Below are 26797 nucleotides of genomic sequence, written 5' to 3'. Positions count from 1 at the left end.
TGGTTTAGGGACTGGTCCTAGGCAAGGTGGCCACCATGCCGATGACCACACCGAAGGCCCCCCCACCACGTGCACCTCAGTCTTGCTACCATTCAACTTCAGGCAGTTGTTATCCATCCAGGAGGCAAGCTCCTGCATGCAAGCTCTGAAGTAGGGCGCATCAAGATCCGGAGCCCGTGATAGCGAGATGGCCAGTTGTGTGTCATCGGCATATGACACAATTCACATTCTGTATCCCTCAACTATACTCACCACAGGGGAGACGTAGAGATTGAATAGGGTGGGGCTCAGGGCAGAGCCCTGAGGCACACCCTGATCCAAATCTCTTGCACTGGAAAAGTGATCTCCTAGTCTGACCTGGAACCTGCGGTTCGTCAGAAAGGACTGCAGCCACTTTAGCGCTGCGCCTGAGACCCCGACCTTATTCAGACACTGTAGCCTGGTGAAATGTGCTACAGTGTCAAAGGCGGCACTCAGGTCCAGGATGATGAGGGCCATAGTCTGACCCTCATCTACTCCTTGTCTGATGGTCTCAATGGCCATAAGTAGAGCTGACTCAGTTGAGTGGAGCGATCTAAACCCAAACTGCGTTGGGTAGAGAAGATTGGCTTCCTCCACGTAGGCCATGAGTTGAAGATTAATGGCCTTCTCAGCCACTTTGGCCAAATAAGGTAGCAGCGAGATGGGACGGAGATTGTCCAATTTCTCCAAACTGACATTGGGCTTCTTCTGCAGGGAAAGTACCACTACCTGTTTCCAACCATCGTGCACCGTGTGCGTTCTAAATGACACATCTAACAGATGCCTGATGTAGGGCTCAAGCGTGTCAAGACTTTCCGCGAGCAGTTTGGGCGAGGCGGGGTCCCTCGTGACCCTGACTTTATAGAACTGCAGATCTTCTGGAGCATCTCGGGTGAAGGGGTGGAGAAGTTCTCCAACCTACGCTCTCCCCCATCACTCCTCTTAGGCTCCTCAAACTCTGCACCCCTTCTTTTAGCTCCCAGAAAGGAGCAATATATCGTGGCCACTTTCTCTGAGAAGAAGCCAGCGATACGATCGCAAGATTCCTCCGAGCTTTCCCTGGATATAATGGATGGTTTAGGTACGGAGATTTCCCTGTAGAACTTGAATAGTTCCTTAGTGGAATTTTCTGCCTCCCCAATTCTCTCCGCATAATGAGTGGCTTTGGCCCGCCTAAATAATCCATGGTAGATTCTCCATTTATCTTTATATTCCAGCCAAACCTGGTCGAGAAAGTCTACCCTCCACTGCCTCTCTAAATGCTTGCATTCAGCCTTAGCTAAACGCAGGTCGTCATTAAACCATGGGGCTGATTTCAGAGATCTACACCGTGATTTATTTACACGTAGCGGGGCAGTGCTATCAAGAGCCTCTCTTATTCGTTTTTCAAGATTATCACATGCGGTTTCAACATCGGTACCCCCAGGCTGCCCTCCTTTAATCAAAGCAGCATTGAACTTTGCCCGAGAGAAGCCGGCCCACTTGCGACACGGATGACTCAGCGTCGGCTGTTCCGGGGCTCTGAGTCCTGGGATTCACACTACAAAAGGAACAAGGGTGTGATCAGACCAGGGGATGGGAATCGGCATGTTCACTTCCACTTCCCCCCAGTTAGCAAACACAGAGTCCAATAGGTGTCCATCCTTATGGGTACGGGTCTTCGAGCTCAAGGTGAACTGAAGTGACTGCAGTTCCTGATACAGATCTACAGCCCCCTTGTCCCAAGAATTCTCTAAGTGCATGTTCAAATCTCCTAACAGGAGGAACTTAACCCTCCGCAGGGCAGATTCCGTCATACCTTCTAGCAGACTTGCGACAAATCGAGTATAGGGACCTGGAGGTCTATAAACCAGTAGTCCCTTTACCGTGATGCGTGGGTTAACCCTGATTGTGAAGGTACCAGCCTCACTATCAGCTATAATTGAAGGTTCCAGTTGACAACTTAACGGCTGCTTAAAGGCAATAGCTATCCCCCCCTCTGCCTGACTTCCTGTCCAGCCTAACCATCATATACCCCAAGGGGAGTGCCTCAATTATGTCTGGCTCCGCGTCTGGGTCCTACCACGTTTCCGTGAGGGATAGGAGGTCAAGCTTCTTGTCCGTAAGTAGGTCAAAAATGTCCAGCCTATGCTTGCGCATAGATCTAGTATTCAGCAGACCACATGAGAGCCTCGTTGTCTCTAGCTTAGACTCATCTGCCCCACCGAGGACAAATTGACACACTTTACATCCCCTGTCCCCATCCGCTTTCATGGTGTGGCTGCAAGCCATAGGGGTTCTTGGAATGAGAGCATGAAGTTGATTTGCACTCCACTGAACTCTGACAGAATTTTGAGCAGGGTTTTTGGCCCCGGTCCCCGTACGGCCGCAGACAGGCGCAGACGGGCTTGCCTTTGGCGGGCCTTCGGTGCACCGCCGGCGCGCCCCCTGCGCACGTCCGCTGCGCGGCCGTGTCAACATCCTCCTTTTATCCCTCCGAGCGTCAGCAGGTCGGGAGCACTAGACCACTAACCGGCCCTCCCGCGTACCGGAAGTGACTGTCTCTTCCCTTCCTCGCCCTCCGCGCAACGGTGCTAGTCACCGCATTGGACTGGGCGGGAAGGGGGGAAATCGAGAACAGCCTCCAAGTAAGTATGCATTTAAACCTTGAAATAGTTGTGTTGGTCCTCTCCAGTAATGATGGCCAGCTTATTAGGTTACCATGTTCTATTAGTACCCCCATCTTAGTATCCCAGCTTCTTTTAAGGAGTTTGCGAGGGAGTCGCTCATGCATTCAGGAGTTCCCGGGGAGTTCCAAATTGGAGCCAGCTCGCTGTAGTACGTACATTTCCATGATTTCCTTATTTCATACCATACTTTTCTATGCTGACTTTAGGACCTTTAATTTGATGTTTTTTAAAGTACTTTTGGATGGCCAAACTTATAAAGACAAAAATCAGTGTAGGTTGCAGCTTTCAAATAGGCAGTATAGGCGGTTTGCGATTTAAAAAGTATCCTAATATGTTTAAAGTAAAAGGTTTTATAATATGTCATAAGGTCTGGACTAGCTATCCCCCCTCGGTTTTTCTTTTGACATAACTTTTTCCAAGGTATCCTGATTCCTTTGGAAGCCCAGATGAAAGTGTTTATTTTGCTCTGAATCTTTCTTAATATCTGTGAATTAAACTCCAAGGGGATGGCATTAAAAAGAAATGTACATTTTGGCAGAATGGGCATTTTTATAATGTTCGCCTGCCCTATAAACATGAGGGATAAGCAGTTCAATGCCTTTAGTAGCTTCCTCATTTCCTTAACTTTTATCGCCAGATTCACTTGGGCTATTTCATCGATGTTTTTTAAAATTTCTATACCCAGGTATTTGATTTTACTATTTGCTTTTAATACTGGTGTCGTGAAGTTCCAATGTAACACCTCGTTCTTCTGGTGATTAATTTGATACCCAGATATACTCCCAAAGTCAGATAATATGTCTGTTATACTGTTAATAGAATCGTTAAGGTTGCTTGTATATATCATTAAATCGTCTGTGTATAACGCAACTTTCAAGTTCCATCCCTTAAAGCTGAATGGAGTGATGTCATGGGACTTCCTTGTCTTCTCTGCCAAATGTTCTATATATAAGGTAAAAAGGTGGGGGGAGAGTGGCCATCCCTGCCTGGGGCCTCTTTTGATCAGAAAACGTTTTGACAACCTCCCATTAATAAGTATTTTTGCCATGGGATGTGAATAGATGTTCATAATGGCTCTTAAAAAGTTATACTCTAGACCATAATAAAGGATAACTTCTTGCAAGAAGGACCAATTCACACGGTCAAAAGCTTTGGCCGCGTCAAAGGTGAGGACCGCCAAAGATAGTTTCTCATGTACAGCGATGTCAATTGCTCCGATTAGTTGGTGAGTAAGGTCGTGCAACTGTCTCCCCCTTCTGGTTGTCATGGATAAGATTATTTGATAATGAGCAAAGTCTTCTTGCCAAGATTTGAGTGAATATTTTGTAGTCGGTCTTAAGTAGTGAAATCGGCCTGTATGATTCTCAATTAAGAGGGTCTTTACCTGGCTTCAAAATTAAACTAATAGTCGCCTCATTCCATGTCAGTGGGGGTAATGCACCCTCCAAATAAATGGTATTAAACAGATCAGTCAATTCAGGAGCCAAAGAGTCTTTTAAGGCTAAATAGAATTCATTTGGGATGGCGTCTGGCCCAACAGCTTTTCCTCTTTTTAATTTCTTTATCACCTCCGCTACCTCCTCTGTTGTGATAGCTACGTTTAGTGATTTGCATAAGTCTTTATCTAGTTTAGGGAGGTGTAAATCATTCAGTTAAGAGCTTATAGCTGAAGGTCAAGGCACTAAATCTTCGTCATATAGTTCCTGAAAAAAACTTGCAAACGCATCCACTATATCTGTTACATCCTCTACTCTACTTCCATTGACGCTTTTTTCATAGCCATCATTTTATTCCTATTGGAGTCGGTCTTAAGCTTCCAAGCTAGGAGTTTTCCACTGTTTTCTCCATACTCATAATGTGAAAAACAACCAGCTTGCCACTTTTTCCTTACTCTTGCCTCCAAGAAAAGTGTTAGATCATTCTTCTTTTCTAATAATTCCTCCTTGATCTTCCTTTTTTCTTCCCCCAAAATGTTTGTGTCTAACTTCTCCTGTCTCTTTAATATTTCAGATTCTAACTGGGAGATCCTCCGCGTTCTTCCTTTATTGCTACTTACTGCTAAGCAAATTAAGACCCCTCTGAGTACAGCTTTATATGCATCCCAGGTTAGGTGGAGTTTCCCCCTTTTTGTTCTCCTTAAAATAATTCATGTTTGATATTTTAATTTGTCCTACCATTTCCGGGTCTAATAGGAGGGTACGATCTAGTGTCCACTTTTCTCACCCTGTGTTTGATTAAGTTGAGCCTCCTATTGGATTAACAAATGATCTGACAGGTGAGCGGGGAGGTGTAAGATCTTTTTAACTAATTTACTAAAAAGTTTATTAACTAAAGAGAAATCAATTATTGAAGTGTGGCCATATTTGTGGTTCCTGTAGGTAAATCTATGATTTAAATCTCCTTTAGTTTCCTAAATATCAACGAGCCCCAGGTCTTCTCTTAATATGTTCACCCCCTCTCTTTCATTTTAGGTAGGTTTGAAGCTCTATTTGGTGGGTGTCTATCCTTTGTGGGATTTAATAATATATTAAAGTACCCATCTATTATAATCGGAGTGGTCATTATTATTAATTGTGCATATAGAGCTTGTAAGGATGTGGGGTCACCCGTGTTAGGGCCATAATACCCTACCACCGCTAAGGAGATATTACCTATCCTGACTTTAGCTACGGCCCACCTGCCTTTTGAGTCTATACAACTATCAGTTAAAGTTATGTTCGAGTGGTTTTTAATAATGAGTGCAACTCCTTTAATGTTACACGACTGATTCGTGCAGACACTACTTCCAATCCACTTTTCGTGTTTTGTACTTTCTTGCCACTCTTCCTTAAGAAGGTGGGTTTCTTGTAGTATAATTATGTCACTCCTTACAAGCTTGAGATATTAAAAAAAAATGTCGTCTTTTCCTTGTTCTCAGCCCATTAACGTTCCATGACATGATTTTTAAATCACCTAGCATATTAGGTTATAATTCTACATTTTACCTTGATCCGACTTGCTAAATTCCTATAAGCTGGACAATATATTTTTTTCTTTTTTCCCCATGCTCCCCACCAAAAATAAACTTATGAAAAATGTGCACAAAAAACAAAGACCCCTTAATCCTATCCTCACCCTGGAGAACCCTCCCTATATTCATCGGGCAAGTTAATTATCCTATATGAGGTTCCGCCGTTGTGAGGTATTAAGTGTAAAAAAGAAAAAGAAAAAGCTGGCTCTTACAACTTACCATCATGGGTTCTTTTTAGCTTTCATTCGTTCTAAAAGTGATTCTAAATCTTTGGGTTCCCCACATATTATAAGTGTGGTTATCCCACATTATACGCAAAAGGGCCGGGAGTTTCATTTGTACTGTTGCACCTTCACTTCTCAAGTCTGCCATGTACTTTCCCAAAGCCCATTGCCAATGTGCTGTAGCCTTTGAGATATCAGAGCAAATTTTATAACTGTGTCCATCTTTTGAGAGAGTAACTACTTTCTGGGCCATGCTGAGAACCTTTTCTTTTAGTGTGTACATTTTAAGTTGACAGAAATTCTTCTTGGGTTTTTCCTCATTGTGTTCTGTCTAAAAGGGTCCCGATGTACTCTCTGTATGTCCTCATTTAGGCTATGTTCGTCCAGTTCCGGGACAGCTTCTTTTAGTAGTTGTACTATAAAACTCCTGATATCTTATCCCTCTGTGCCTTCCGGAATATTCAACAGCCTTAGATTGTTCCTTCTCGAGTTATTTTAATGGCCTCGATTTTGTCTCTCAATCCTTTTTCAGTGGATCTTATTTTCTCTATTTCGCTTTGACATCATTTCACCTCTTCTCTACTTTGCACCAAGGTATTCTCAATAGATGCTACTTTATCAGCTTACGCATTAAACTTGATCTCTAGGGCATCACAAGTCGCCTGAATTTTTCTTGGATCCTCCCAGACTTAGCGAAGCTAAGTTTCATTTCCCTGAGGAATGTCCCCATCAAGTCGCCTGACTCAGGTTGCTCAGTTTGCTCAGGTTGCTCCAGGTGCTCCGTGTTACCATTTACCTGAAGTTGAAATCTCAAATTTTCCTTGATTGCCTGTATCTCCTCCATGGCTTTGTCCACCTCGCCCCCAAGATCGATGGACATAAGGACGCTGTACCTGTTACATGATTCCATTTGGGGTACAGTCAAAGGGGGGTATAGCTTTATTCTCAGCAGAAAGATTCTTAATGGGCCCCTTTGATTTTAGTGCGTCACCTAGCAGTATGTGTCCTATCTTGAATTTTGAAGAAGGAGCGAAGAGATGGGGTAATTTATAAGTTTGTTCCCTTTTTTAGTTGCTTTTTTTTGTAGTTGTTGCAGCTCTAGTTGAAACTACCGCTGCTGTGCTCCCCTTCTTTTTCTGTTCTCTATGTTTTTTGTTGGGAGTAACCCCTGTATTTCCTTCCAATAAGCACCCAACTTGCCTCCCAAGAAATGTGTGTGCACATTGTATGAGAATAGATTTATAAACATTTAAATCTTGTAGTTCTTGTGGAATACATTCTATCTCCAGCTTGCTATGTGCTGCTCTAGCTGGCATTTTGTTATTCTCTAACTTATCATAGCAGTACTTACATATACTTTGCTGTGTAGACACCTTAAAGCATTCCTCGACAAATAAATTAAAAGGAAATTCTTGCCACTTCTCTGTTTTCCTGTTCAGTTTTTGAGAATACAGTTACATTGTGAGTTTGACTTTTGTAGTGGGTGCTTGAACAATAAATGCAAACACAGGTTTCTTAGAAGAAATGTTGTTAACCTTCCTAATCTCTTCTGTAATGTTGTCAAACTCATACCTGTGTCGTGTTCCTTTACACCCCCAGATACCAGCTCCTCATTTTCGCTAGACTCCTCTTCAGGGGTCAAAGAACCAAAACTGAACATCTTCAAAAACCTTTTTCTGCCTCTGCTACTGTACTATGCAAAAGAGCTCTATTAATTTCTCCTTAACATAGGGCAGGAGTTTTCACATAGTAAAGCCTCCTAACAAAATTTTGCATTTTTGTGTGGTGAACAGCTAACATTCTAAAATTATGCTTTGACACACTTTCTTTGATAGACATGCCAGTGAATGTTCCTGTAAATGAGTATACTTTTTTACTTTTCAGGGATCTAATCTGTGCTAATCCCTATTTTCTGTTTCAGACTTCTGCATGGAAACATACGTAGGGAAAATCTCAATATATCAATGTATTCCTTCCAAACAAAGCAAATAGTGCTATAGTTCCATTTGTATACAGGGGCCTGTCTACACCATCCTTGTATCTCTTCAGCTATATCTTCTTCAGCATTCCAAGGAACTATCTCCTATTTTGGAATGTGAGTAAAATCCTTGCCCTCATAACATCGACCAGTTGTTTCAACTGCATGAACCAATGTGTTCTCATGAAAGTAGCTTTCTACATTAAAGAAATGCTTAGTAGAGGAAGTATGCTTCCATACGCTACTGCAGCTTTTACCTCTATTAACCAAACTGTTTATCTGGCTTTTCCTCTTCATACAGAACACTGGTTTGTCCAGTGTTCTCATTCTCTTTACTATTAAGATAAATGGTTTATGCTTCAAGTCAAATGCTTTATCAATTGCTGCTGTTCTGCTCTTATACTGATTTATATTTTTTTCCAAATTTTGTATTACCCTACTCCTAAGCATTCTTTTTCTCATGTCTTTGTGTTGTTTGTGCCTTACAGTATGAGTTACTACTTTTCGTTTCTGAGTTCTTGGTGAAGGTTTTTTTTTTGTACACATAATTTTACACATTTTTCATTTTCATAATACTGTTTTAAAAAAATTCACCAGCAGTTTTGTTTTCCTCACTACATTCTGTCCATCGTCTTCTTTATTTTTGTTCACAGTTTGTTGCAGGTAGCACTGTTTCTTTTGTTTTTTCTTCCTCTGTTCTTTTCTTTCCATTGTAAAATGTTTTCTTTGAACACAAGTAGATATGTGAATACAAAATACAGTATACATTTTTCATTATATACCTGAAGCAGCTAAATCTCTACATAATTCATTACATCAGTATTTCATTCCATTCCACAGATCTTAAACATAATAGCTCTACTTCCTCTCAATATACATGTCTTACTTTCTAAGCATATATCATCCTGTCCTGTGTCATACCTACGCCATACCTTAGGGGTGACATGTGTAGTAGAAGGGGAGTTTAAGGATTGGCAAAGGGGTCTGTACTGACAGTCCACCTGATAGTAAATCTGCACATGCTGGCTCTACATGAGCATGCCTGAGAAATGTTTAAAGGACTACTTGTCTCGATGGGCGAATTGGTTGTGTCTGTACTTGAGTACATAATATGTGAGTGTATCAGTTTGTGGGTGTGTGATTGGATGTCTAAGTAACTATATCACTATTTCACTGGCTCGTTTAGTAACTCTATGCACTTGTAAAACTCTGTGTAAGCGACTATGAATAGCTTACTGGCTGTATTAGTGACTATTGGGGTGTGTAAGTATATGTGAAACTGGCTCTGTTACTGCGCGATACATAAGTGGTGTGTCATTGTGTGAGTGACTGTCTAAGTGCCTCTGTCTCTGTCTCTGTCTGACTGGCTGTGTGAGTGCCTAAATCCTTTAATAAATAGGTATGTGAGTTGCAGTATGGGTTAGAGACTTGATGTATAACTGACAGTATGTATGTGTAAGTAGGCATGTAATTCACTAAAACTTCAAAGTGCATATCTCACCTTTTAAGCACATGCCACCCTCCCTATCACCTACCTATGACCAGCTTTACAGGTGACATATGTAGTAGAAGGGAAGTTTTAGGCTTAGCAAAGAGGTTTTTTATTCCAAGCCGACTATGGCATTAAAACTTTAACACCAAGGCTCTACAGTAGCAGGTCCAAGCCATGTTTAAAGTGTTATTTCTCTGAATGGGTGATTTGATTGTGTCAATACATGAGTACTTAGCTAGTGACTCTATTAGTCTCTGTGTAGGTGTGCAACTGGATGTCTAGGCAACTATATCAGTATATAAGTGGCTCTCTTAGTAGTCTAAGGATATATAAAACTGTATGCAAGTGGCTGTATGGATAGCTTACTAGCTGTATTAGTGAGTATTGGGTAACCCTGGGTGAAGAACTACGCTCCGTTCGCGGAGCTTGCGGAGTTTCGGCAACTCCGCGTTCTACGGAGAACGCGTAGCTGTCGATTACTCCGCGATCTGGTGCGTAGCGTAGTTCTCGCGCGCTGAATAACATTATCGCGTGCGTGGCAATGGCTTACCTTGGTTCTGCGTTCGCTTTTTCCCAGTCGCGTGTGCCACCATGTTTGTAAACACTCTCGCACAATCCCGTGCGACTGTGCGAACGCGATAACGTCATTTGGATGCGCGATAGCGCCATAAGGATGCGCCGAGGATGCTTGTTAGTAAGATCGAGTTGCCGAACACGCAGAAACTGTATTCTTGCACAGAATAACTCGCGAGCATGTTAAAACCATAATAAATTACCATTTTGGTTAGCAAAAAAATGAAAAAACCCTTAAAGTTGTACCTTTGGCTGTATTTTTTGGGGGGAAGGAGTCCTCTGTTTGTTTCTACTCTTTTTTTGAAGAGTAAGGAGGAAGGAGGAAGGGCCCTTGAGTTTACAACTTCCTGTTCCTGTCCACCAGGCTCCTCCCAGTGCTTTGTCCATGTGGTGCTCACTTTCCTTTGGATTTTGAGCTGGAAGGATCACTTTCTGTGTGTGTTGGCTGCATTACTGATTTTTCTTGGATTTATTGAGGACTTTTGGATTTGGAATTCTCTTTTTCAAGTAAGTTTGTGTAATGTATGAGTGAGTATGATGTAGACTTGTGTTTGTTTGATTTGAGTTTTTTTTAACTACAGTATTCAATCCTGGAATTAAATTATTGATGGAGGCCTGTACTTTTATGAGGTCCCAACTTGTATTTTTTTTTAAAATTTCATCCAGGCTACATAGAGAGGTACCCATGGATCCAATCATGTTTCTGTGGTCTGTGTTTAAATTTTTATTCCAGTTTGTAAACAAACATCATGGATGGCATTGGATTATGTTCATTATGCAATAGCAATGTCTGTTGTGGAATTTCTGTTTGTGGAATTTAAATGTTTTTATTTTTTAAGCCAATAGCTGACCCTAGTACTCCATGTAGTTAGTGTGTAGGCATGCTTGAGTTCATTGTATTAACTTTCTGTGGCTGGCCTGGCCATGTGTTGGCGGCCATTTTATGTTTCCAGCCACTTTGCTCTTGCCATAGGCCTCCAACCTTGTGGCCTACTCTGCCAGTATGGGAGAGGTACTACTCATAGGGTCATGAAAGTTAATCAACTGTTTTTGTGGTGTACCCTTAATTTGAAAATCATGGATGGCTTGGATTGATGTAGAAAATCTTATTTTTATGTGTGGGGTATTTCAGGTTTTGGGTGTGTTTAACTACTCTGTCAATATCTGCCATTAGGTAACCCTAGGAATACAGCTTGGGTAGTTTTGGTAACTTCGCACAGTGTGAGAACGGGACCTTGCATTTTTTGTCTTGTTCGCGCACTCATCGTACTTGCTCGGGAACGCGAAAACGACGTTTTATTCCATTCGCGCTGCCGAACATGCCGAAAATGTTTAATGTGTTTCTTGTGCTACAAAAAGTCCTCATTTATGTTGTCATTTGGTAGTAGTTTTCTCTTTTTGGAGCATGGACCACTTCCATTTTCTGTACTCTATGTAATGGTTTCTTGTTTATGGGTGGGGTGACCAATTTGGGCGGTGGTGTGGTGTGTCCATTTTGTGAAGCAAAGCATTGTCCCTTTGCCATAGGCATTATTGTCTGCCTTCTCTTTCTTTTCATGTTGTTGTTGGTGGCCAGGCCATGTGGTGGCGGCCATTTTGTGTATGCTTCCTTTGTGATTTTGCCATGTTGTTGTTGGTGGCCAGGCCATGTGGTGGAGGCCATTTTGTGTATACATCCTTTGTGATTTTTCCATGTTGTGTTTGGTGGCCAGGCCCTATGGTGGCGGCCATTTTGTGTGTCCTTCCTTTGTGCTTTTGCCATAGGCATCCAAGGTTTTTGACTATTCTGGCAGTAGGGCAAAGGTACTACTACTCATAGCCATAGGTGCATTAAAGTTAATGAACTCTTGACACGCGACATTACATTTTTTGTCTTGTTCGCGCGCTCAATGTACTTGCTCGGGAACGCGATAACAACGTTTTATTCCATTCGTGCTGCCGAACACGCCGATTTTGCATTCTCGCGAACAATATGTCCCGAGTTGCATAAAAGTTTCTCGAAAATGTTGAATGTGTTTCTTGTGCACCCAAAAAAACTGAAGTTGTCATTTGGTTGTATTTTTTGGAGCCTGGAACAATTCCTGTGTCTGTCTTCTGGTTTCTGGGTGGGCTGACCACGTGGGCAGCGGTGCAGCTACTTTGTGAAGCAAAACAGAAAATTGTCCCTTTCCCATAGGCATTTATTGTCTGTCTTCTCTTTTCTCTTTCTTTTCATGTTGCTGGGCGTGGCCAGGCCATGTGGTGGCGGCCATTTTGTAGGTACTTCCTTTGTGCATTTATCATTGGCCTCCCAGCTTTTGGTCTGATCTGACAGTAGGCCAGAGTCCCAGAGGTAGTAGTTAGCGGGGGTGCTGCCTTTATGTAGCTGTTTCCATTCGGTGTATTCAATTAACATCATTAGGGCATGTGTGTATGGCATTGCATTCCAAAATGTGTTGTCTGGGCAGGGGTGTATTAATAAATTTATGCCTTTGTATGTGTTTTTGCGGTGTAGGTTTACAACCTCTTAGCCATGGGGTATTTTTATTCCTTGCATTAACCTGTCATGTGCAGCAGGCGTCCTCCTTTTTCTGTCCATATTGGTATATATAGGCCTGCTTGACTTTATTGGTTCTTTCTGGAATTCATGTGGCTTGGAGCTGTGGTGTTGGACTGGTAGTATTAGTCTTCTGTTTTGTCTTTTATACATTGGCCTGTGTGTCTTTCAATTGTTCATGTTGGCTTACTGCTTGTTTGACTGATGTTGTTCTGCCTTCTTTGCTTGTAGGTGCACAAAAAAAGACTGAGGAGGTGCTGGTTGTTTTCATCCATCGCCCGTTCTACTGCCAGACGGACGTCCTTCAGTTGTACGCCACGTGTGGTGTGTGACTAATCTGACCAGACATCTCTGCAATTTGTGCTGCTGTGTGCTGACATCAGAAGAAGATGGGCCCTAAGAAAGCTACCAGGTCCTCCACCACCAAGAAAGTTGCTGAGAAGAAGGAACAGAAGAAGGAAGTGTCACTTAAATCTGGTATGGACCCCAAAACCTTTTTTGGGACCCCAAAAGGTACGCCTGCAGCAGCGGTGTCTGGGGTGCAAGCTGGGACCAGCACATCCACATTAGTGGGGGCAAGCCACCAACCCAGGGCCAAGCACATGATGAGGGTCGAAGAGGTAGCCAGCCTAATGTTTGCAAGCAGTGATACTGAGCCTGAACTAAACTTATCGCTGTCTCAAAGTAGTACACAATCCATGCAAGATGGAAGTGCTCAACAACCACCGCCAGCAGTAGATGTTCAACAACCACAACCACCGCCCGCAATAGGGGTTGTTCACCCACAACCACTTCCCGCAACAGTTGTTGAACAACCACAACCACCGCCCGCAACAGTTGTGGAACAACCACAACCACCGCCCGCAATTGGAGTTGTTCAACAACAACAACCAAATCCCACAATAGTAGTTGTTGAAGAACCACAGCCCGCAATAGTACTTCCTCAAGAACAACAACCACCATCTCCGCACGCAATAGTAGTAGTTGTTCCTCCCGAAGTCGGGGCAGTTCAGGAAGTAGAGCCTCATTCCGAGCAAGAAGAAGAGGAAGCCCCTTCTGGAGGTGATCTATTGTCTTTCAATTCACCAAGGGAAAGGAGGGTTAGTGCATCGAGTTCTTCGCCAAGCATCCCTTCCGATGACCTTGATAAGGATTGGCAGCCACAACTATCTGAGCATTCAAAGGAGAGACATCCCAAGACCAGGCTAGGAAAAAGGAAGTTTCCAGCAAGGCTTGAACTTATGGAGGCCGATGTAGGTGAGCAGGATACTGCTGGTGATAAAGACGGGTCTGACACTGTCATCATCACGAGCGTTATTCCTGGTGCAGAGGATGTAGAGACCAACATTTTCACCCTATCCAGAAAGGCTGCGATTAGTGATGAGCAGGTAGCACGCATAACTCCTACACACTCAACACCCAAAGTAACACCATCTCCCATTTTTTCATCAGCGAAGGCCCGGCAGCATCCGACATCCAGCAGAAGCACCACTTCAACAGAAGGAGGTAGTGGCAGTACTAGGACTGAGCTGTCACATAGGGAAATTCAACAAAAATCCTCCAGTCCATCCGGCATTGGAAGTGGGTCCTCCTCTTCCTATGGCAGGAGACAAAAGTTTACGTCCCCAGTGTGGGACTTCTTTACGGTTCACCCAGATCAGGAGAACATTGCTATATGCACCATTTGTCATGTCAATGTTAGTCGTGGTAAGATTGGTACAAACTATGGTACTGGAGGCCAAACGACCCATTTGAAAAAAAAACACTTAATCAGGTGGGAGAACCACCTTGCAAGCTTAAAAAATGTGAGCACTGGTGTTGGTGGGGATACAGTTCTACAAGGTCTACTCATGGTTGACCAGGAGGGAGACGATGACCTTCTATCTGGGAGTGGTACACAAATGAGCCCTGTCGCCAGCACTGGAGTGGTAAAGTCCACATCCTCCGCATCAGCAACTTCTCAGTGGCACCAGAGTCAGCTGGAGACACCAAGGAGTGCAAAGTCTGCGATGCAAGGTGGTCCGTCTAGCATAACTGAAAGAAATACAAAGCAGCGTACCATTACTAGCATGTTTAGGCAGGAGGGAAAGTACGAGCGGAACCACCCAATAGCACGTTTGTACAATGCGAAACTTGCAAAAATGTTGGCACTGGACCTTCTCCCATTTTCATTTGTTGAGGCTGTGGGATTTCGGGAATTAGTGGCAACCCTCTGCCCAAAATGGAACGTTCCCAGTCGCTACTATTTTGCCCGAGTTGCTGTTTCAGCACTACACCACGACGTGCTGGAATTGATTGGGAAAGCCTTACAACAGAGTGTTGTCCATTGTATCCACCTGACAACAGACATGTGGAGCAGTTGCGATGCTACAGATTTCATGTGCATCACCGCACACTGGATCTCTTTTGCAGGTGCTAAAGACAAGTTAACTTCAGGCCTCCTTGACGTTGCTGGGATTTTTAATGATACGCGCAGACATGCAACTGTATCAATGTGAAGAGGTGCAAAATATTTTTATTGTTTTAAAAAAATGTTTTTATCCTGTGAAATACTAGGCTCTCTCTTAGGAGTGAAAAGACGAGAGCACAATGTGCTTGTTAAAATACCCCTCACACACTAAAAAAATCCTTTAGTGTCATGCTTCATCATAGGGGTCTTCCCATCCCTATAACGGGGCGGGGCGTGCTACGACCAAACGAAATACGTGGGAGCACTATAGATGTGACAGGGCTATGTGTTGGTGTAAGGGTATCAGTGAAGTGTAGGGACCTAACTAGTGAAATGCAAAAAATAAAAAAATTAAAAATTCCCTGGCTTAGTAGAAAAATATATTTTATTTGCTTCTCTAGCTGGGAACGTTAAGAAGGGGAGTGTGAGGTAGAGCAATTGCTAGCTACCTAGTCGACATGTTTCGTAGGCAGTCCCCTACTGCCTACTCATCAGGACCATATAATCGTCCCTACTACTAATAGCTCGGTTCTATAGTAATAAGCCTACTGTCCTACAAATATAACAGCAAAAATAAGCTGAATATTTGAGCTTCAGGGCATGAGCTGGCCCAGGTGAAGCGTGGTGTTTAACAATGAATACCAAAAGGAATAATGACCATTGGTCTCTGTAAATGAAAAGGAGAAAAAGAGAGGGAGAAAGCACAAACAAATTCATGTTTTTTCGATCAAAATACTGCTATACTTGATCTATTATGACACTGGTAACATTGTGAATAGAGCGAATCGCCTCTTGTTTCTAAAAGCTTTTGTATTGCTTCTTTTGAACAAGGTAATCATTATACACCTCTCATGACTGGTTGCATATGCCAGAAGTTTCATCCGGAACCCTCCAACTGAAGTGGTTCGCAATTGTGTCATCACCCATACAAATGTAACTCAACACACTCACACATACGATCCCACAGATAGGAGAAATGAGACCCTTGTATTTAGTTATCCTAAAAAATAGCGGTAATCTAGAAAAGTAGTAATGTCGGTAGAGGCCAACATTGTAGCATTATACATACTTTCTTTTTCAATGTTCAGTGCCCCATGAGCTTGCAGGCGGAGGCTGTTTGGCTCGGTCGACTGAAAGAGTAATAAATAATGCCGCACCCATTTGTTAAATACAGCTCGTATCTACATTATCGAAAGAGAGTCCCTGTGACCCATTTATTAAAGACTCGAGGTCTGAGTCTATTACTTACTTCACCGGCGTGTGAGTTTGCCTCTATCCCTACCTCCGTGCAACTCCGAGGACTGTCGGTCTCTCGTTTGAGGTACAGTTATAACAAACCATTCTCTTCCGCGTTTGTCTGCTGCATCAGGTCGACGCCCACCAAGTGAGCTAGAGCGCTGACCTAAGATGGCCGCCGGTATTCGGCACAGAGTGAGGAATGAAAACGGAAGTCTTTCTATGCTTTCCACTAATATTCTAAGGAGAGCGCAGATGTATGCAGTAAATATTACATTTTTCAAAATGGTTAGTTTCCAAATATTTTTATAGGATCTCGAGTCATTTCAATAATTGCCAGGCATTATTCATATTACTTTTTTCCAAATTGGTAGTTTCCAAATATTTTTATAGGATCTCGAGTCATTTCAATAATTGACAGGCATTATTCATAAACCCAAATTTGGGGCCCTATGGTCTCATTATACAGTATATGAGAGGCTTGTTATGATCAAAGGCATCACGGCAGTTGTAATTACAATTGTCCCCAAGGTATGTCATCGTTCAAACCCGTTTTATGGGATTAGACGCGAAACACCCACCTCTGTTCTTTTTCCAAAAGGAACTTATCGTTCCCCACTTGTTCAAACACAGTCCAAGATATTTCTTCGGGTCTATGGTTCTTTTCCAGGAAATGGTTGGTGAGTTTTGTACTTGTTTTTTTGCATTTTATGGTACTCTTGTGCTCACCTATCCGGATTTTCACGGCCCTACTCGTCATTCCTACATATTCAAGTTTGCAGAAGCAGGTGATTAAGTAAACAACATTAGTGCTGTTGCAATTACTGAAGTTCCTTTGTTCCCAAACTGTCCCATTGTTGAAGGTCAGATTGTTGCTTTTACTTGTTAGACAACAGACTTTACAACCTCCACATGGATGATGGCCATGTACAAAGTCCGGATTGTTTTTCCCATTGTTGTTATTAGATTTTGGTCTTGTGTGGACTAAAACATCCCTTATACTTTGTGCCTTTTTATGTGAGAAGATTGGTTTTGGTATTTGCAGGCCACCACTGTTCAAGATCTTCCAATTTTTGTTGATAATCTTTGTCACTTGGTTGGAACTTGTGTTATAAGTGGTCACGCAAATAGGTCTTTTCTCCTCCTCTTTAGGTATTTTTTCTTCCAAAAGACTCTCTCGGCAGTTGTTTTTGGCTCGTTTGTATGCCTGATCAATAATTTTATTTGGGTACATTCTAGCTTCTAATTTCTTTTTTAGGTCCTTAGACTGGAGTTTAAAATTATTGATCTCTGTGCAGTTTCTGCGGAGACGCAAAAACTGGCCTTAGGGGAGATTGTCCCGTAGATGTTTAGGATGGAAGCTGTTATACATCAGTAAACAGTTTTTTGAAGTATTTTTAAAAAGGGTAGTTGTCATTAATCTTCCATTTTTAGGGAATATATTCAGATCTAAGAAGACCAAATTGCTGTTAGAGGTGGTGCTTGTGAATCTCAAGTAGTCATCTTGTAAATTCAGCCAACTTAGAAATTGTTCGGAAGCCCTTTCATCTCCATCCCAGATGATAAGGATATCATCGATGTATCGTTTCCACATCTTGATGTTATCTCTGAAAGGGTTGTTAGGATTCAGTATTTTGGTCACCTCTAGGTGATGCACATAAAGGCCAGCTATGCTGGGGGCAAATGTGCTTCCCATGCTACAGCCGTGTTTTTGTAAGTACAAGACGCCTTTATATTCGAAGAAGTTTCTCTTAGTGCTAGGGAGCAGCATTCCATCACCACATTGCGCGGTGTCTGATATTCCCAAAAGTCTTCAAAAAGGACATCTTCGACAATCTCCAAAGTTGCGTGGTGAGGCAGGCTGGTGTAGAGACTCTCCACGTCACAGCTAATCAATAGCTGAGTATTGGGATCAAAGGTGACATCTTCTAGTAAATTCAGTACGTCTTTCGTATCCCTAAGATATGTTGAAGTTTTTTGACCTATCGGTCTAAGGAAAGCATCTGCAAATCTTGAGATGGGTTCCAGGATAGACCCGATACCAGAGACAATTGGTCGTCCCGGAGGGTTCTGCAGATTTTTGTGTATTTTAGGTAGTGTATACATATATGGGATCCTTGGGTTTTTTTGACAGAGGAATTCCCCTTCCTTTTTCGTAATCCAACCGTGTGCTAAGGCCTCCTCTACCATTGTGGAGATCTTGATTGCTATTCTTTCCGTCGGATTGGTTCGGAGAATCTCATAATTCCTTTCATCCTGGAGTAGTTTCATACACTCAATATCGTACTGTTTTACATTCTGTATGACAGTTGCACCACCCTTGTCGGGTGAGAAGCAAATAAAATATATTTTTCTACTAAGCCAGGGAATTTTAAATTTTTGCATTTTTTGCATTTCACTAGTTAGGTCCCTACACTTCACTGATACCCTTACACCAACACATAGCCCTGTCACATCTATAGTGCTCCCGCGTATTTCGTTCGGTCGTAGCACGCCCCGCCCCGTTATAGGGACGGGAAGACCCCTATGATGAAGCATGACACTAAAGGATTTTTTTAGTGTGTGAGGGGTATTTTAACAAGCACATTGTGCTCTCGTCTTTTCACTCCTTAGAGTGAGCCTAGTATTTCACAGGATAAAAACATTTTTTTTAAAGCAATAAAAATATTTTGCACCTCTTCACATTGATAGAATCTCATTGTTTACATGAAACGGCTAGGAGGGTGATTCTATCAGTACCTCTGTGCTTCCTTTTTTGGTTTTTTGGAATTATTGGCAGCGCACAGCTGCGGAAGCTCAATAATATCTTACAATCTTGCTCTCACCACAGTACCAAAGTGATTCCACATTTAACACCTGACCCCCAGGTGGACTTAGAGACCCTTTTGACAAATCACAACAAACTATGGCGGATTTAGGCCTGGCCTTTACCGAAGATGAAATCTCCAACCTCATATCTACCCTGGGGACCTTTGAGGGTCTGAGCACCGCAGGTCCCTCCACAAGGAACAATGATTGGGACGAATTAGAAGAACTCAGGAGAACACAGATTAAAACTGCAATTCATGGCCTACTAATGACTGAATATCTTCAAGCTAATACTGCACCAGCAGGTCTTGTAGTCCGCAATGAACCCTTCATCTTTCTACATGACAAAACCTTTAAAATTGACTGGTCCAAAATCTCATGGCGATGCACCCGCGATTGGATTGTGCTCATTATTAAGACTGCAAGCAGACTGGCAAGCGAACTCAAGGTAGAGATACAAACGATAGAAGTACGTTTGAAAAGCTATGAATCTCCAGCTGATCTCAAAAGATACCTTGATGAACTGAATAAATCTCTGAACGATTTCGAAACCACATTGAAAAATAACAAATATGACAAATTGAAAAAAGATACCAGTCGGTGGTCGAAAGAAAGAGTTTATCCTTACATAAAAGATGACTATAAACCAACAAATGAGAACACCACTGATGATGAATCATCGGATACTGGATCTAATGGATCAAACTCCAGTCGCGGCAAAAGCCCGAGGTTCCAAGGTAGAAGGAGGAATTTTCGAAGACCGAACTATCGTGGCTCAAGAGGATGGAACAATTTCCAACCCCACATGATGTATCCCCAACAACAACAGTATGGGCCGGCCCCTTTTCAACATCCACAGGGACCTTTTCCCATATGGGGATACCAACAGCAAGACTATGGCTATTTTGACCAATCTGCGCCTTTTTTAGGGGCACGCCAAGGACAAACCAGAGGAAGGAACCGGAGGGGCACCTCAGTACATTGGAACACAGGAGAGGAAACAACCCCACGGGTCTCAACGAGGAGCATGACAGGCGCCACAAAGAACCAGAAGTTAGTCTGGTGGTGAACCTTTCAGACATTGAACTTACAGAGGCACAAAACAGAGTACTAGAAAAAGGCCTGGGATATGTGCCTACTGCCAACATGGACAAATTCCATCTTTGCTAAGAAGTCCAGGAATTCATGCGACGCTTGAAGTTGCAAGTCTTCTTTAAAGACAAGAAAGATGAAACGGAACACGGAGATACAAAACTAAGACCAAAATCGACCTTTACACCAATGAACAACACCCTTCCGATTGAACTTCTTGCATTTGAGAAGGCAGTAATGAAGGAAGTTGAAGACATAAACCCACGGGAAAGATGTACCTTCCAAAACATAAGCAATGAGGAACGACAAGCACTACGAGAGCTGAGTAATAACAAATGCATAATAATAAAGCCGGCTGACAAGGGTGGTGCAACTGTCATACAGAATGTAAAACAGTACGATATTGAGTGTATGAAACTACTCCAGGATGAAAGGAATTATGAGATTCTCCGAACCAATCCGACGGAAAGAATAGCAATCAAGATCCCCACAATGGTAGAGGAGGCCTTAGCACACGGTTGGATTACGAAAAAGGAAGGGGAATTCCTCTGTCAAAAAAACCCAAGGATCCCATATATGTATACACTACCTAAAATACACAAAAATCTGCAGAACCCTCCGGGACGACCAATTGTCTCTGGTATCGGGTCTATCCTGGAACCCATCTCAAGATTTGCAGATGCTTTCCTTAGACCGATAGTCCAAAAAACTTCAACATATCTTAGGGATACGAAAGACGTACTGAATTTACTAGAAGATGTCACCTTTGATCCCAATACTCAGCTATTGATTAGCTGTGACGTGGAGAGTCTCTACACCAGCCTGCCTCACCACGCAACTTTGGAGATTGTCGAAGATGTCCTTTTTGAAGACTTGTGGGAATATCAGACACCGCGCAATGTGGTGATGGAATGCTGCTCCCTAGCACTAAGAGAAAACTTCTTCGAATATAAAGGCGTCTTGTACTTACAAAAACACGGCTGTAGCATGGGAAGCACATTTGCCCCCAGCATAGCTGGCCTTTATGTGCATCACCTAGAGGTGACCAAAATACTGAATCCTAACAACCCTTTCAGAGATAACATCAAGATGTGGAAACGATACATCGATGATATCCTTATCATCTCGGATGGAGATGAAAGGGCTTCCGAACAATTTCTAAGTTGGCTGAATTTATAAGATGACTACTTGAGATTCACAAGCACCACCTCTAACAGCAATTTGATCTTCTTAGATCTGAATATATTCCCTAAAAATGGAAGATTAATGACAACTACCCATTTTAAAAATACTTCAAAAAACTGTTTATTGATGTATAACAGCTCCCATCCTGAACATCTACGGGACAATCTCCCCTACGGCCAGTTTTTGCGTCTCCGCAGAAACTGCACAGAGATCAATAATTTCAAACTCCAGTCTAAGGACCTAAAAAAGAAATTAGAAGCTAGAATGTACCCAAATAAAATTATTGATCAGGCATACAAACGAGCCAAAAACAACTGCCGAGAGAGTCTTTTGGAAGAAAAAATACCTAAAGAGGAGGAGAAAATACCTATTTGCGTGACCACTTATAACACAAGTTCCAACCAAGTGACAAAGATTATCAACAAAAATTGGAAGATCTTGAACAGTGGTGGCCTGCAAATACCAAAACCAATCTTCTCACATAAAAAGGCACAAAGTATAAGGGATGTTTTAGTCCACACAAGACCAAAATCTAATAACAACAATGGGAAAAACAATCCAGACTTTGTACATGGCCATCATCCATGTGGAGGTTGTAAAGTCTGTTGTCTAACAAGTAAAAGCAACAATCTGACCTTCAACAATGGGACAGTTTGGGAACAAAGGAACTTCAGTAATTGCAACAGCACTAATGTTGTTTACTTAATCACCTGCCCCTGCAAACTTGAATATGTAGGAATGACGAGTAGGGCTGTGAAAATCCGGATAGGTGAGCACAAGAGTACCATAAAATGCAAAAAAACAAGTACAAAACTCACCAACCATTTCCTGGAAAAGAACCATAGACCCGAAGAAATATATTGGACTGTGATTGAACAAGTGGGGAACGAAAAGTTCCTTTTGGAAAAAGAACAGAGGTGGGTGTTTCGCGTCCAATCCCATAAAACGGGTTTGAACGATGACATACCTTGGGGACAATTGTAATTACAACTGCCGTGATGCCTTTGATCATAACAAGCCTCTCATATACTGTATAATGAGACCATAGGGCCCCAAATTTGGGTTTATGAATAATGCCTGGCAATTATTGAAATGACTCGAGATCCTATAAAAATATTTGGAAACTACCAATTTGGAAAAATGTAATATGAATAATGCCTGGCAATTATTGAAATGACTCGAGATCCTATAAAAATATTTGGAAACTAACCATTTGGAAAAATGTAATATTTACTGCATACATCTGCGCTCTCCTTAGAATATTAGTGGAAAGCGTAGAAAGACATCCGTTTTCATTCCTCACTCTGTGCCGAATACCGGCGGCCATCTTAGGTCAGCACTCCAGCTCACTTGGTGGGCATTGACCTGATACAGCAGACAAACGCGGAAGAGAATGGTTTGTTATAACTGTACCTCAAACGAGAGACCGACAGTCCTCGGAGTTGCACAGAGGTAGGGATAGAGGCAAACTCACACGCCGGTGAAGTAAGTAATAGACTCAGACCTCGAGTCTTTAATAAATGGGTCACAGGGACTCTCTTTCGATAATGTAGATACGAGCTGTATTTAACAAATGGGTGCGGCATTATTTATTACTCTTTCAGTCGACCGAGCCAAACAGCCTCCGCCTGCAAGCTCATGGGGCACTGAACATTGAAAAAGAAAGTATGTATAATGCTACAATGTTGGCCTCTACCGACATTACTACTTTTCTAGATTACTGCTATTTTTTAGGATAACTAAATACAAGGGTCTCATTTCTCCTATCTGTGGGATCGTATGTGTGAGTGTGTTGAGTTACATTTGTATGGGTGATGACACAATTGCGAACCACTTCAGTTGGAGGGTTCCGGATGAAACTTCTGGCATATGCAACCAGTCATGAGAGGTGTATAATGATTACCTTGTTCAAAAGAAGCAATACAAAAGCTTTTAGAAACAAGAGGCGATTCGCTCTATTCACAATGTTACCAGTGTCATAATAGATCAAGTATAGCAGTATTTTGATCGAAAAAACATGAATTTGTTTGTGCTTTCTCCCTCTCTTTTTCTCCTTTTCATTTACAGAGACCAATGGTCATTATTCCTTTTGGTATTCATTGTTAAATACCACGCTTCAGCTGGGCCAGCTCATGCCCTGAAGCTCAAATATTCAGCTTATTTTTGCTGTTATATTTGTAGGACAGTAGGCTTATTACTATAGAACCGAGCTATTAGTAGTAGGGACGATTATATGGTCCTGATGAGTAGGCAGTAGGGGACTGCCTACGAAACATGTCGACTAGGTAGCTAGCAATTGCTCTACCTCACACTCCCCTTCTTAACGTTCCCAGCTAGAGAAGCAAATAAAATATATTTTTCTACTAAGCCAGGGAATTTTTAATTTTTGTATTTTTTGCATTTCACTAGTTATGTCCCTACACTTCACTGATACCCTTACATCAACACATAGCCCTGTCACATCTATAGTGCTCCCGCGTATTTCGTTTGGTCGTAGCACGCCCCGCCCCGTTATAGGGACGGGAAGACCCCTATGATGAAGCATGACACTAAAGGATTTTTTTAGTGTGTGAGGGGTATTTTAACAAGCACATTGTGCTCTCGTCTTTTCACTCCTAAGAGAGAGCCTAGTATTTCACAGGATAAAAACATTTTTTTAAAAACAATAAAAATATTTTGCACCTCTTCACATTGATAGAATCTCATTGTTTACATGAAACGGCTAGGAGGGTGATTCTATCAGTACCTCTGTGCTTCCTTTTTTGGTTTTTTGGGACATGCAACTGTAGCCATGTTTGCTATGGAGAAAAGTCATACTGCTGAAAACATTTTGTCTGAGTTTAACACCAAGGTCTTTGAATGGCTGCAACCAAGAGGCCTTAAGATTGGTTTTGTTGCCACCGACAATGGCAGTAATGTAGTGAAGGCAATGAGAGAAGGACATTATTTCAGGGTACCCTGTTTGGCACACTGCATTAACTTAGTCGTGCAAGACTTTCTGAAAACTGAAGCCAAAGTCAGCAACATACTGACCATCTGCAGAAGAATATGCACGCATTTTAACCATTCTTTTAAAGGACGGAAGCTGCTACGGGTCATTCAGCGTGAGCATAAATTGCCAGTCAAAGCACTGATCCAGGAGGTCCCAACATGTTGGAACTCTACTTATTTCATGCTTGAGCGTCTCTTTGAGCAGTACATACCACTGAATGCTTATGTCATGTCAAGAAGATTAGGGGATCCTACTGTTAATCTTAAAGCCCTGACCGTTGAGATGTGGCAGTGGGACCTCATTAAATGCATCACAGAGATGCTACTACCCTTTGAGGTCTTCACATGTGCAGTTAGCAGGGAGGACTGTACTATGGGCCAAGCCATCCCATTGTTGTACATGCTTGAGCAACAGGTGAAGGAGGTCTGTGAAACATACGAAGGTGATGAACAAAAAGTTGATGCATATACCTTGGCCAAGGCCTTAGCCAACCGCTTATCTCTAAACGCAAGGCTTCAAATGATTGTGTCAGGTGAACATTACATAACTGCAACAATGTTGGATCCACGGTACAAATTATTTGTCAGCAGTAGCGCAGTAATTCCTTTTTCAGATGGGGATGTTGCCAAGTACAAAACTTCCATAGCTGCGGAAGCTAATGATTTAGAAACTGAACGGCTGTTACTTAAAGGCCTGCCAGTGCCAGCCCAGGCCAGTCAAAGTACTCCTGACGCAAGTTCTTCAGAGCATGAGAGCAGTGCGTCTGCTTCCCAGCAGGCACCAACAGTACCAAAAGCAGCACCTACACGATCTGATTCAGCAGACACAACCAAAAGCATAACTGCTTTTTTTCTACAGAAAGGGATGGGTAAGTCCGTTGCTGTTGCAAAGGGGAAAGAGGACCAGCAAAGCCGAGCCCCAATGAACACTGAGCGGATGGTTCAGGCCTATCTGGATGACACAACAGAGGTGTTCATGGAGCAAAGCCCATTGGTCTATTGGTATGAAAGAAGGAGACAGTGGCTAGTGCTGAGCAGGCTGGCGATAAAGTATCTGGCTTGTCCTGTAGCCAGTGTCTCTTCTGAGCGGGTTTTCAGTGCTGCTGGTGCCATTGTGACATCGAAAAGGACTAGTCTCTCCCCCAAAAGCGTGGAGAGGCTGACAATGATAAAAATGAATTAACACTTCATACCACCAGACTATAAAGTACGTGAATCAGAGCAGGATGAAGAAAGCGAGTCCGAAGACCTCATCACTACTGGGTTACATGACCTACTTCTGTCCAAACGCACAGAGTTTGAGGACGAGCTCCTCTTCCCTGACAACTAGGCTTTTAAATTGTTACTTTCTCCCTTCCTTTATTTGTGTTATTTTCTTACTAACAATGGCTTTCTGGTGAAAAACTGCAAATAAAAACCACAACCAAATCCATCCCCACCACTGATTCTTTTTATGTACCTACTGGAGTTGCACGCCTGTGCATTTATTTTCACTGTATCTTTTTATTTACCTACTGGAGTTGCACGCCTGTGCATTTGTTGACTGCAGCACTCCTCAGAGTCTTGCTCCATCTTCTTGACTCCCACTCAAGTCAATACAATTCCATCTTGCCAGCCATACATTGGATGTTGTAGATGGAGTATAGTACAATAATGTAGCCTCTAACAGTCCCTCCATAACAAGTGAACCGTACAGTCATGACTACAGCCATCCTCTATTTCATTTGAAATCTGCAACTCATCACTGTCTTACTCTTAAGGCTACCACCTCTGTCTGCAGGCATTCATAGACAACTCTTCAGTGTCAATACTTGAGCAGGCATCCACAACTGAAGTCAACTTGTTGTGACTCGTCATTACTTTTAAAAGGCTCGGCAGCATCTGTGATCAATCATCTGACAGTGAAAGACAAGAGCAAGACAGGTATATTAAATGAATGATGCAATGCATTGCATAGGATGTTTAGCTGACTCTGAGCAAATGTGCATGTAATTGAAGTATACTAGTAACTTCAGACTCACGTGATAGCCAATTTTTCCATGTTATTTAATAATATAAATTATTTACGCACTTGTGTTCCTACTACTACAGGTGCAGTCAGGACTTAATTTATCGTTCGTAGTCACTCACTACAGACTGAGTTGCTGTTGCTGTTGGACTAGACGTGCCACACCTGATAATGATGGTGACACCACCCATATCTTTGCACGCTGTCAGGCAGTTGGATCTGAGCTGATTGATGTACGATGTTTCTTGGAGTGGAATACAAGGTAAATACAAATAAGAGGCACAGCACAGTAGACCCAGGCTACTTCATGTGTGTGCACTGTGCAGTGGTACAGTACAATAGTGGTATGATTGATGACTGAGAATGACGCATTGATTTTGTTGATTAATTTTGAAAACGCTAGGTTGCTTTTTTAATTTTTATGCCCCTTTCTCTGGCTCAGTCAAATTGTTAGGTAAATGCAGTTTGTGTTACTGGCGACCTTGTGTCGTGGGTCTTTTCTGTGCTGGCTCCTGTTTTTTCTTG

Source organism: Lissotriton helveticus, chromosome 2_1 (genome assembly GCF_964261635.1).
Source record: "Lissotriton helveticus chromosome 2_1, aLisHel1.1, whole genome shotgun sequence".
Lineage (NCBI taxonomy): Eukaryota > Metazoa > Chordata > Amphibia > Caudata > Salamandridae > Lissotriton > Lissotriton helveticus.
This window is presented reverse-complemented; position numbering follows the sequence as displayed.